Raw genomic sequence first — 13,354 nt, 5'->3', positions numbered from 1 at the left:
GACACAATTACTTTGCATCTATAGCACATTACAGTGCTTAAACACTTGTCATAGAAAACTTTTATGCATATATTGCATGTATTATATAAAACATCTTGAAACTAATACTATGATAATACTATCATATTATTGGCAAACAATATTATTTATTGCAAACATATCTAATGTAAAATCAGTATACTGTATGGACAGTCAGGTTGAAATGTAATAAAGTGTTAACGATAGTCCTGACGAATGTTGAAATTTATTAATATTTCACGATTTCTGCAAAACACATTACATGCACTAAATAGCATGCTGTGTGTATGTTTGAAACTTCAGCAATATACATAATCACGATAGTGGAGTCTCATCACAGCGTTAATAAAATTTCAAAATTTCAACAAATAAGATATTTATAAAATGTTTTTACAAATGTTCGAATACTTTCATGAGTTATTGTACATGACTCGGCACTAATATTTCTCGGAAGATCAGTGACTGTTAATGTAAAACGAAGCGAAATTGTTCTATGGTGCGTTTAATCAACAAGAAACCCGTCTTTAATGGCGTGAAACAGAAATATTGCGTTTAGAACCGCTCACTCTCTAAACGTGTCACGGTAAAATATACGAGCGTATTAAGTGGGTTTTCTTCTATTTTTCAAAGACGCCTGGCGCCCGTAGGTCGAAGCAATTATTACATGCTAGCTAGTAATAGTGCCCCGTAATAGTGCATAGTTCAACTGCGAAAACACTAATTTACCAGCGTTTACAGAGGATTCAACCGAGCAGTTTCCTATCTCTTCTTCGTTTTTGTCCATGTTCGTTAATGCTTGCGTGTAATGAACGTATAGTTCTCCGGAAGTAAAGACGTTTAGTTTTTGATTGCTTGGCCTTAGTTTCCCTTTTTCACTATTTTAGATGTAAACGCAGTGAGAAGAGTGATATTCTTGTTTACCTTACATTAATTAGGCCACTAATGTTTATGCATTTTTACAGACGCAAAAATTTACATGATATACAGGTAATATGTATAAATATAGAAAATATTCAGGAAAATGCTTGTACATATAAGAATTTAGGCTCTGTTTCCTAAATTGTGTGTTCATGAAAATATGAAATTTTCTACTAATAGTAATATGATATAATTGGAATACGAATAACTTTTATGATTAAAATTGATTCCTGTAAATTATGAATAGAACAAGTAATAACAAATTTTGTCGAAATTTTTATACAGCTGAATCCTTTATCTTCAAATATGATTCGAAATTAATTTCGATTGTAATTTTACTTAGCCGAGTAGAGTAGTCTTTTATGTTTTTTGCTCTTTCATCTTTTATATTATATTTCTAATAATTTACAAATAATTGTTAGATAAAATCTCTACGGTTTCCATTATAATAGAATGGAATAGATAATATATCAAACTAAAAGCAAAGAAATTTAAAAGTTTCGATTATGAAAAGTTGAAGTACTAAATCATCATCGTCTTGCACCTAAAGTTAGGTTAGAACATTGATGCTTCTCTCATTCCTCGAACATCAGGTTCAAAGTGAGCAGCGGAGAGCCAAATGTATTCCACGTCGCTCGATCGATTTTGGATTATATTGCCTTAAGACCTGAATAATATTCATGGCTGGTACGTTATGATTTCAATATTCTCAGAGTTCTCGTCCAAGGGAATCCAAGTCGAAAAATCACCGCGCCCTTATGCGGTTCGTCGCGATAAACTCCGCCATTGAGTCGAACGTATAATCGAATCGTCTGCAGGTCTCGCGATTATCGTAGAGCTTCTTTTTATCGTATTTGCCAACGAGACGTTCCTTATCAACTCGGTAATCCGTATTCTGAGTGACTTGATTCTTTGAAGGTGAAGTTCTTTAATAGAACAGAAAAATGTTACGGTCGATAGTAATTTTAATATAAATTTAGAGAAAAGATGAAAAAAAAAAAAAAAAACAGAGCAGAGTCAAAAAATTCAGAGAAGACTATCGACCCTGGTGCCCAAGTATAAACGATTGAAATAATTGTAAATCCAATTAACTATAAAATGTTATTCTTTACGCTTGAACATTCCACACATTTTGATCTGGAATATTTTTTAACAAAAAATTTCGCAATGTTCAATTAAACACAAATAGGTGTAGTGGATTCGAATAACTACCAAATTCAAGGTACATACCACTCATTCTGATTTAGAATGTTTTCAAATATTTTTAATAAAAATGTTCCACCAATTTTCTTTTAATGAAATGTTTCGGCAACTTTTATTTCGCTATACGGTTATTATTAGGATACTATCGTAGATAGATCGAACGATAGTATAGTACTAGTTTTAAGCTAGAAAGTATTCTCACAGAGTTCGGAACGAGGACGTAACATTTCTGTGAATCGTTTCGACGAAAAACTCAATTGAAACTCCCGAATCCTATCTCTAAGTCGTTGAACAATGTAGTTAACTGAGAGAACTACGCGACGTCTCAAACATATCGTTTGCACGGTGGTCTCAACGGAAAGCCAGTGGCTGCGCTGTTTTTATCGATCCAGTGGCAATCGAATTGATCAAATTCAAATGATATCGTTTGATGAAACAGCACAAACAGAAATGAAGGGTTTCGTAATCGGACGTATCTAGTTGACTGTTTGTTCGTTAAATCAACAAGTTTCGGCAGAATTGTTCGCGATTCGAATAATTGGACCACGATGTGCGCGTTCCAGCGGCGTTTATTATTCATTCCGCGCACGCGGTTCGGGAAATCGCTTTTATCGCGAATTACTTTTATCCGATTCGCTGATCCGGTCTGTGATTGTGGCGCGACAAGATTTACGCGCGGCTACGCATCGGTCTGATCGTCATCGATCTTTAATAGAAACGTCAAACGATATTTCCTCGCGCAAATTGCCGCTCCACCAATATTGCCATTCGAATGGAGAAATTAAACACGCCTTCTTTATTTCCCCTTCGACGAATACATTTTTCATAAGTCTGTCTGTCAATCTGCTATTATTTTCAAATATACGTAGGTTTGATTTTGTTTGTTTTGTCATTTTATTTTACTTCTTGCTAAATGTTTAAAAAATTTCTAATCGTCTGTTTTTTATAAAGTAAGTTTATATCTATCGATTTTGTCGTACAATAGTTAATTCAAGAACTCGAAATCAATATAGCTGTTTGTGGATCATTTGCTTTTTGAGCATTTGTTTGAAATTTAATATTCATTCTGTAGACATGTCAAAAAGTATGCAGAAACAGGAGGCTTCTTATGGCAGCAGATAGATATTTATACATCACCTGTAACACTTACATTCTTTAAATTAGATGCTGCGTAAATTCCATCAAATTTTATTTTATTAAATTTAAAAAAATTTAAGGTTCGATTTTCCATCTTTAAAATTCATTTTTAATACATCCTCTTCTTTTAATATCTTCCTTTTAATTCTTGAAATTCATCATTTATCATAGACAACTTTCATATTCACATTGTATGTGTGTGTTTCATAAATCATTTAAAAATTTGATTAACGCTATAATGAAACATTTCAATGCACAGTCCAATTTTTACTGTCATTTAATGTTATCTATTCTTTGTTCTGTGCATAAGCAAGAAGTTGACCAGTGAGCGACCGTCTCTTCGAACGATAAAGTCACCACTGATTTTTCTTTTCTCGAATCGAGGCAAAAGATATACCGTTGCCGTACGACTTAAAACCTCGAGGGAAATTTTAACCTCCCAGGCAGATGTTAAATGCGAAGTTAACTTCGACAGAGCGATGTCCGGGCGTGCCGTTTCACCCCCCTCTATCGACCACACCCTCATCCCCTTTTTTCCAGCCGAACTGTTTCCCTCTTGCTTCAGCTCCTAGGACAATTGCTCCCATTCTCCGTTCGCCAATCGTAATTCCACCTACCATCTTTCCACGCCGGGACTATTTCGAACAAATGGCGAGACAAAAAAGACAGCGCGGATCAGGGGCGGTTGGGGCGGAGTAAGACGAGTCAGGACGGTGGAAACGCGCCGCTGCGCTGGAGGCAACGACGGAAAAGAATTACAAGTGACTCGGCCCGCTGCATCTCGATGAATCTCAAATTATTCGTCGCGCGGCAGGACGAGGCGTTTCAATACAAACGAATCGACTGTGTTCGACGCATCTAACTTGCATTAAATTTCCATCCAGCCGCGAACGAGGAACGAAGGCGATGAAGCTTGGCTGGCAACCGGGTCGGGTCAAATAAATAAATCGAATAAGTAAATGCGATTCAGTGAGATCCCCACGAAGACGAGGGAGAAAGAAAAAGAGAGAGAGAGAGAAAAGGCGACTTTTTACGTGTTTGAGCATTAGAGACGCATTTCCCTTCGTAATTTTAGCGGAACGCAACGAGCACCATTTACGGCGTACACAGTCCTTGCGGCTTGTCAACCGTAATTGAATTTCTACCGGTATTTAAGCCGCTTTCCTGACGTAATTTTTTCGAAGAAAAATTTCGTACTTGCACCACGAGTGGCATTCCCGCGCGCCCGTCCGGCGTCGTGCCATCTAGAGACGCAAGAATTTCACGTAATTTCAGGTATTAAAAAGGCCGATTTCTTCGTCGAATTAAAAAACACGGTTTTAGTACCAGATTTTATTTCATATGCGTATATTTCGTTAAGAATTTTCAAGATTTTTGTGTTAGTTACACCAGCACTGGTCGACTGGTATTTTATTTATTTCTGTTGCTGAGTTTATTTTATTCGACTGCTTAGAATTGATATTGCATGTTGGAAATCGACGTCGTAACTTACACTTGAAAGAAGCTAAAAAGTCTATCAATGTAGATAATTCAAGGCGTGCTTGAAGGTCGCTACGAATATGAAATTAATCTTTCTCTTCCTTCTGTTTTTCACACAAAACGGAAATTTGATATATAACAAATTTTCCTGCGTCAGTTGCTAGAAGAATAGTGTATCTTGTCATTTTTATATACATTTTAAGATTGATTTTAAATTTGATCAACGTCGTCATGACAATCGTGTCTCGTAACAACGCTAATGAAATTTCAAAACGTTTCATACGACACACAGAGCATAGACGTAAAAGATTTCTATGGCAGGTATCCAGCTGGTGAGCTAGTTTATAAAGATTATATCCAATGATCAGTCTATTAAAAATCAAATTCGCGCATCAAAATGCAAACGATTATAGCTTCACCGTGCAGTCGAACGATCTCTATCCTCGATCACACTTGGAACACACAGTGCCATATATTTCCAGCTGAACCAATGAAATCTCCGCGGGCGTGTCGCGGCGAAGAGGAAAATTTCGTCGCAAACCTGCGGGAGCGATAAAATATTGTGGACGCGGGAACATCGTTGCGTTACGTTTGTCGATGTCATCTGGCCCGCGGAGAGTTCGACGAAAATAGCCGTGCTAGGAAACGTTGCGAAAGTTAAATTGATCCGTTAACAGTCTATAGGCGATAAAGGGCGAAACGAGGAGGAGGCGTTCTAAAAGGCAGATCGACTATGAATTGGATAACTGATCCCGTGCAATACGACATTCGTTGTTCCACGTCACATATGTTGCGCTTTATGGTGCACACCGGTATTCGTATACCGGTATACGAGCTGAAAAACGCTAATTTGCATTACTCTTTTATAACCTCGTGGTCCCTTTTTACGCCCACGACTCGACGTCGGAACACAATCCGAGAGGATAAGCGGTTATATTAATGATCGTCTGGCAAAAACAAGCTAGTGGCGAGTCCCGGCTCTTTGTACCGAACTACCCGAAACGGCTTCATATCTGCATCCATTTTTTCTCGGCTTGGAATAAACTAATCAACTCCAGATTGTATGCCCATGCTCTACCATACAACGACCGTTCCATTTATGCGTTACTCGTAAACGTATATCAAAACTATACGTCACTGGAATGAACCTCGTTGTTCGCCTGCTTCCTGGAAATATTAAATTCGTCCGACTTTTATGCGAAATAGGCAGCCGATTCTCTCTCGAGCTCTTGATTAAAAAATATTTCACAGGTGACATAAATGTCTCGAAAATTTTGATACAGAGAATATCGTAGTTGAAACGAAATCGTTTATAAATATCTACCTTTACTAAATAAAATCGTAGATCAACCAGGTTCGATCATCCCGCTTTTCAACCAGTATCAATCGAATCGTTTATAAATATCTACCTTTACTAAATAAAATCGTAGATCAACCAGGTTCGATCATCCCGCTTTTCAACCAGTATCAATCGACTCAATAAATATTTTATTTAATTCGTTCGACGACACTCTTCCTAAGTATTAAAAAGTCGAGTCGTGTTAAGTAATAGGTAGAGGGATAAGACAAAACGGGGAAAGTACTGCAAAGGAGTAAAAGGCTATGAGATAAAAGATAGGTCAAGATCGAAGGAGATAACCAATGGGAGGAAAGAGGAGTTTGAACGGACATTTTGGTAGTTACGAACAGCCACGAGCTGGGATCTCGGTATCCCACCCAGTATCCATGTGCTATTACTCGGAGATATACGTCGTCTACGCAATCCCGTGATGCATTGCGCGTTCAGCCGCGACTACTGGACGAGACACCCTTTCCACGCTTCGAATTTGCTCTCTCTCTCTTCCTCTCTTTCTCTTTCTACCATCCGTTTCATCCCTCTGTACATCGACTTTTCCCCGTTGCACCAGCACTCACCACCCTCTTTCCCTGCTAGCGTTTCTCCAGTCTCTCGCTTTCCCGACAAATAGCTACAATTACGTTCATGTGCCAATACATAACCCACCCTGCTGCCCTCGTCTTCCACAACCCTCTCTCCAATCCCACTTCTCTGCTTCCCTTCCGCTCTCCACCTATCTATCGGCCGAACAAAGTGCACCACTACGAGTCGTCCGTTTTCCGGCGATGTTCGCATCCGATACCGCATCTACGTCTTTCTATCTCGCCAGTCTCGTTCTCTTCTGACTCTCTCTTCTCTCCATTCTTTCCTCCCCTCGTCACCATCTCGATCACTTGGCCTTGGGGACGAAAAACGACACCGGCAGGGAAAAAGTTTCGGCGACTCTGGCTTCTACAACTACTATTCCGAAGAGCAAACGGTACATTCTTTATCAGGGTTTTTCCAAGCTGTCGGGGTAATCTAGGAATTCAAGGGTGCAGGGATTTTTTCACTGTATTTCTATTAAGCATTAACGAATTGGAGATTCGTGTATCTCGATAAAGCTGTTCTCAGTGGTGCAATAGCTTTTTCGATTATAATTTGTATTGTGGTAATTCATTTTTACGAATTTAATATTCCTATTCTAGTTCGTTTTGGGGATAGCGTGTACGCTATGCTTTCGGCACTTCATTCTACGATCTATCTCTTTATCTTAACATCTGATTCGTTCTTCCGATTTAACTATTTTAGTTACGGAAGAATTGGTCGGTAAATTTTTCGTAAATGGTGCTAACGTTGAGTCCACAATTAGTGAAAAATAGGTTGCGTGACTCAACGTCTGAGTCGCCGGTCTCGAATGGTTTAAGCGTTTCATATTTCCTTCATAAGTTTCAAATAAATTTACAGTCTCGTAATTGGATTAGACCCATTTTTCTTCCTTATTTTTTCTTAAGAATTCTTTCTATTTTCATTCTGTATCACGCTTTAACTTTCTACATCTCTATTCACATAAATCTAACGTACAGTAGTAAGAAAGCATTAAGCGTTGGTAACGTTTAAGAATATAAATGGCCGTTGGTAGCAGAAACCAAAGCTAATTGTCAGGGAACACGGAATTAACCCTTTGCCTCTTATATCGTGCAAAGTATCAAGGAATCAAGCCTGCGGTGCTGCTACTTCCTACTACCAACGTGTGCACATATATTATATATCTTATCTCGAGCATTTGCTACCTTTGCGCTCTCGTATCATGTTATTCGAAGAAAAAAAGGGGTCGAAGAACTGATCGTAAAGGTTCGAGAAATCACTTGAGGGAACTCTAAGGAATCATGTGGCAGCATTTACGTTGCCTCATAGCTGTGCGCGATATTTCTTGGCGACGATTCAAGAGAAATCGCGATGCTTGAATTACCTGGCTGCGAGAAAATAAAGCATAGAGGCTGCATAGTTGCTTCCTCGGAACTCGGTAAGCACCTCGAGGTGCAAGGAATTAGACGTTACAGCGACGATACACACGTCTAGGGGACGCGCACACACGAACGCAACTCACACGCAGTTCCTACGTTCGTTGGTATTAGCGTTTATATGTACAGTACAGTCGCCCGATGTAATTACGATAAAGTTAATGTAAGGGTGTGTCGGGTGGCCCAGCTGGCTCTAAGGTCGATCAACGACGTTCTGGGTGTAACAGGTGCTACCTTGTGAGTTTCAGAACATCGGTATAGCGCTTTTGTCGGCCAGCAAGCAGGCAGTTAAGATATGGGCCCAGCTGTGTCTTAGAAATAGGGTGCTGCGAAAACTTCGCAAACTCGACTCAACGGCAAATTTTTACGTTGTAGATGACGTTCGAACGAACTGTCGCCTGTGTTAACATTTCCATCTTTTGATAAAAACTGAAGAAATTCGACCTTTATGTTCCTTTCATTGCGTGGAAGAATATTATATTTGGAATTATATATAAACAACATTGTATTTTAAAATATCACCAATGTTGATGTATTATCTTCGTCATTCTATCGTACTTTCTATCGCATTGTTCATTAATCGTGTTTTTCTATCGTTAAAGAATTCCTTAAATGCGAAGAAAGTATGAAATAATTGTTAGATTCTTAAATGTAGAGGGAATATAAAGGAATTATCAATATGCATAATTTTATGTTAAGGATTTCCTTGGCATATGAAAGTTTTTGTTTGTTTAAACGAGAGATAGGTTGATGAATTTGTGAAAATTTGTGAATTGCAATATGAGTCCAATTCTAATATAGTATTATTCTTCACAAGAGGATCACAAAAGATAAGGTATTTCTATTACCAGTAATTGATTGGAGAAGCTTTTTACATAACTAAGAAATATTCTCTCGTGAAGGGTTTGAAAGATCGAAGGACGAATAGATTCGATGGTGGCATGGAAGAAACAAAAGAAAGTGTATCTAATGACGAGAATTGAATCTGCTATCGAAGGTGTACGCCTACATTCACGATGCTAATTAATAAATATCTCTACGGCTAATGAATTGTGGTTTCTAATCATAGCGAATACATATAGCAGCACGGTAAGGCCAGCCTGATTGCGAATTAATTACTTCTATCGCTTCCATTTGCATATGCAAATCGCTGCAACAGAGTTGCAGACTTGGAGAAACTGTGAGAGAGATAGAGAAACAAGAACGAGAGAGGAAAAAGGGACGAGAGTTGGAGGTAAGAAATTTCCTGCTATCATCGCTGGTGTAACCTGTATAGGCAAACGATAAAACGATAGAGAGAAAGAGCGAACTTCCACTTATCGTGGAATTCGTTTCTATCAGGAGTTCTTGTAACAGTTCATGTTAACGACGCTCGATAGCCCCGTTTATAGACATTATGTACATGCTTGTTCTGATCGTTCAATACGCGGCTCTTCTATAAGAGAAATTTTTAGTTAGTTGAACATTTATTAGGAATTCTTAATTCTTCGTTGATACATGGTGCAGGATGATCAAGTGCAATTGAAGATAGAAATCTTTCTCTTGTTAATATCATAAAATAAATTTGCTTCTTTACTAAAATTTATAACAAGGTAGCTAATAGAAGATTTTTTATTAAATTTCTGTCGAATACATGTTTTTATGATAAAGGCATCAAGTACCACTTTTTAGTCGAATATATTAACTGTACTTGCATAAAGTATATAATATTGAAACTATAAGGTTCAGTGAAAAATTATTCATGCAGCGATTGGTTTTTATAATAAAAATATTAACTTTACATCTTTAGCAGAATATACCTAACCTAATTACGTAAACCATATAAAAAAGTATGATGTAAAAAATTCATAGAATAATTCGTTATCATAAAGAATATATACCAAACAAATTTCTAACTTAATTATCTAAAATGCATTGTAATCTGAACAATATGTATTTCGTTTTATCGACTTAAACACGATATATCGACCCAATCTGTAACTCGCGAAATTATAAGCATGTTATAATCCGCTTAACGTTGTCGGTGTTTATACCAAAGTTACTTACGCCTCTATTATATATTTACCATGCCTTTTATTCGGAGAGATCCCTCGTCGGTCCGAACTCTAATGAACAGCAACAACACTGTCGAGCGTATCTAAAGCCGACATCGTCAAAGTTAAAATCTGCCACGGGTTCATGGTGCGTAATGCGAGCTACGAGCAGACTATGATCTGATAACGTTCGAAGATATAAAAGGAAAATGGAACAAGGGTCCACAGAGCAGAAAAGAGGGTCGATCGTCCCGGCAATGGGTAGTACGATGTTGGCGAAGAACACCGGACCAGAGGTGTACGTAGATAGAAACAGAGTCGCGATAAAGTCGTATCTTTCTTATTGCTATCTTCGCCGTAATTCTCCCCAAGTCGCTAGGAACGAACACGCAAGAATAGTACGGTCAGCAGCAGCGAGCAAGCAAACAAGCAAGCAGTACGACGACAGGAGCAACGTTGCTCTGTACGCCTGTTTGTACGTACACACTGTCGAGATCTGTGCACAGCGGTGTGCATACTGACAGGATATATTTTAATGGTCGGATTTCTGCGCGCATGCACGTCCCTATCTTTCACGGTAACGACGCAACCAACCCCGTACGAACGTCATGCAAACACCGAAGGAAAATGGGGGTTGAGCTAGTAGGGACGAGAGAAACAGTGAGAGAGAAAAAGATTGAGAGGGGAGGGGAGATAGAGAGCAGTGCATACCAGAACTGGAATAGCGAAGAGGCGAAGGTAGGAGACGAGAAGGATGCATGTTAAAAGCGAATGTTCTTTTAACCGTTGCTACATTTTATCCCTGGCCTCGCGACTGTAAGATCATTAACCCCGTCCGTAAAAGCTACGGGACATTTTCGTCGTTTGTTCGCTTCCACACCTGCTGGCTGACTCCTTGTTTCTTTCTAAAAACCTTCTATTCTATTTATGCTGGCGTGCGCGAACGTTCATTCAGTTTCCACTAAGCGCGAGGCGTGTAGTAACAATTTTTTTCAATGATATTCGCGGCAATGCCTTCGATGCTCCGCCGCGTATAACGAATTATGTAAATCAAAACGGGGAAGGAGTTCGCTATCACGCACCCTTTGCATACTTTTATGCATGACGGCGTAAAAGGTATACCGAAGTTCTTGCTACTGGCATAGATATAACTTCTTTGGAGAAGAAGAGGGGAAAAAAGAGGTTAGAGCATTGTATTGTGTAGTTCACACCGATCCCGTTTCTTATCAACTTGCTCCTCTTACTGCATGCAATTTTACAGTGTTACATTAACAGTTTCTTTTGGTATTGGTTTTATTCGGCAATTTTACGCTTCGGTTAAGCTTCGAAGAAAAAGTAATGGTGTTTATACTTCGATAATCTTCGTCTAGAATTGATTCCTGTAGAATTCTAATTGAAGTCTTGATTATTCATGAGAAAATAGATTGTAAATTTTGTTCCTTGACTTGGAAACTTGAAGCAATAAACGGTTGTAATAATTACATAGTGACATTAAATAAAATAACATTTAAAAGATGTAATTATATTATCATAGTTCTATTATTTTCATACACAGACAATATAACAGCAAAATACTAATTAAAGAATCGTAATACAAAAAATTCCACAATTCTCCAAAACCTCACAGTGTCCACATGCACTTCGCTATCTTTTCTATCTTCCTATACTCAAGGAAGTCGTTTCGCGAGGAGAAGCAAAAGTATCGGAGACGGACGAGTCAAGCATAGGAATAGATTGGACAGGCAGGTAGAGAGACGGACGAGGCAGGCATAGGGTCGAAACAGTCGGGTATGCCATACGTATTAGAGATCTAACTGACAACTGGCGGTCCTTAACATTCTCCCATCTCAAGCTTTGAATGATTTACTTGGATTCGCCACTGTTTAGTTTAAACAAACGCTATATCCGTACGGATACTGGTTGGTCTTCGCGTGCCACTATGCATCTCGTAACCAGGTAAGTTGGTATTGCTGTAGCGATTGCCTGGGTCGCTGTCACTGCCATCAAGTCGTTGTACAAGGTGCAGGCTCAGCAAAGTGGGGGCGGTACGACGGGGCCCAGCGGGGTTTCTACCCGTCGAGATGAGTACCGACGATTGCGGGACTACTGGTTGACCAGCCAGTACACCTACTGCACTGGCTGCATTCAACGCGTACCAACTGCACCGCAGATATATCGCTGTACAGCCTGATCCTTATATGGTGACTAATTGATTGCAGCCTGTGCGTATTACATTTGCGTTTTAAAGGATGCAAAATATACACTCGTGTCTATTCGGTTCAATTACATTCGCGGATCGAATCGAACTGGATCATGTTTTTTTTTCTGGAGTTACTAATAGAGCAATTGATTCGTGTATTAGTTCTCCTTCGTTTGAATCGAAAGAGCTACTGTGATTGATACTTGTAACTTCACGTCTGTTAGTTTAAGCATCTTCTTTATTTGATGTACTCTTCGAATATTAGTTTTTGGGTAAGGGAGTAAGATCGGGTTATTAGGGTCAGCTAAGCTCCAATATCTTAAAATTCAAGCTCGAAGTTTGGATGGAATAATCAAATAAAGTGGAATCGTTTGAGTTGATAGGATATTTGAGTCAAACTATTTACCATGTAATTGCACGAATCCAGTCAGAAGCAATCTTTGAGTGATCTATAGATATGAAGACGGAATATTTGACAATGGAATAATAAACAATGAAGTACATTGTGTACATTGATAGCTCAATGACCATAATTCTATACGTAGGTTTATTTATTGAAACGAAGAGTCGAATGAAAATAATGTGATGGTAAATATTTATATAGCTTGACAATTAATAATATTATTTAAATGTTATCTCAGAAAGTAACAAACTTTAAAATACTTTAAGTGAAGAACTTTTAAATGTATATGTTAAGATCAACCCAGCTTTTAATTTTAATTATCTTCTTACTCATTTAGATTCCGATCAGTTGGTCATTAAAAATAACATATAGGTACATACATACAAATATATAGTTTTAATTACGGGGTAGAATCGTGTAGCATAATAATCGTATTTTAATAGCTAAGAACGACGCGTACATTCTAACTGCAAAGGTTTAACCCAATAGTTTGCACAGGTTCGATTCCTGTAATTTTACTTCCCTGGCAAAGATCTTTTATAATGTCCTGTGTCTATTATCCCTGTCTCTTACATCCTCTTGATCCGCGTCGTTACGTCGCAAATACACGTTGTCATTTACTTC

The 13,354-nt window shown here is 38.4% G+C and overlaps 2 protein-coding genes across 2 annotated transcripts in view; one reads left to right on the top strand and one right to left on the bottom strand.

Moving 5' to 3' along the window:
* LOC126865696 (autophagy-related protein 16-1) overlaps positions 1-13,354 on the top strand; it is a 601,739-nt gene that overhangs the window by 295,294 nt on the left and 293,091 nt on the right. The window lies entirely within an intron of this gene.
* LOC126865694 (uncharacterized) overlaps positions 1-13,354 on the bottom strand; it is a 182,588-nt gene that overhangs the window by 22,691 nt on the left and 146,543 nt on the right. The window lies entirely within an intron of this gene.

This window comes from Bombus huntii, chromosome 5 (assembly GCF_024542735.1).
Source record: "Bombus huntii isolate Logan2020A chromosome 5, iyBomHunt1.1, whole genome shotgun sequence".
Lineage (NCBI taxonomy): Eukaryota > Metazoa > Arthropoda > Insecta > Hymenoptera > Apidae > Bombus > Bombus huntii.
This window is presented reverse-complemented; position numbering and strand designations above follow the sequence as displayed.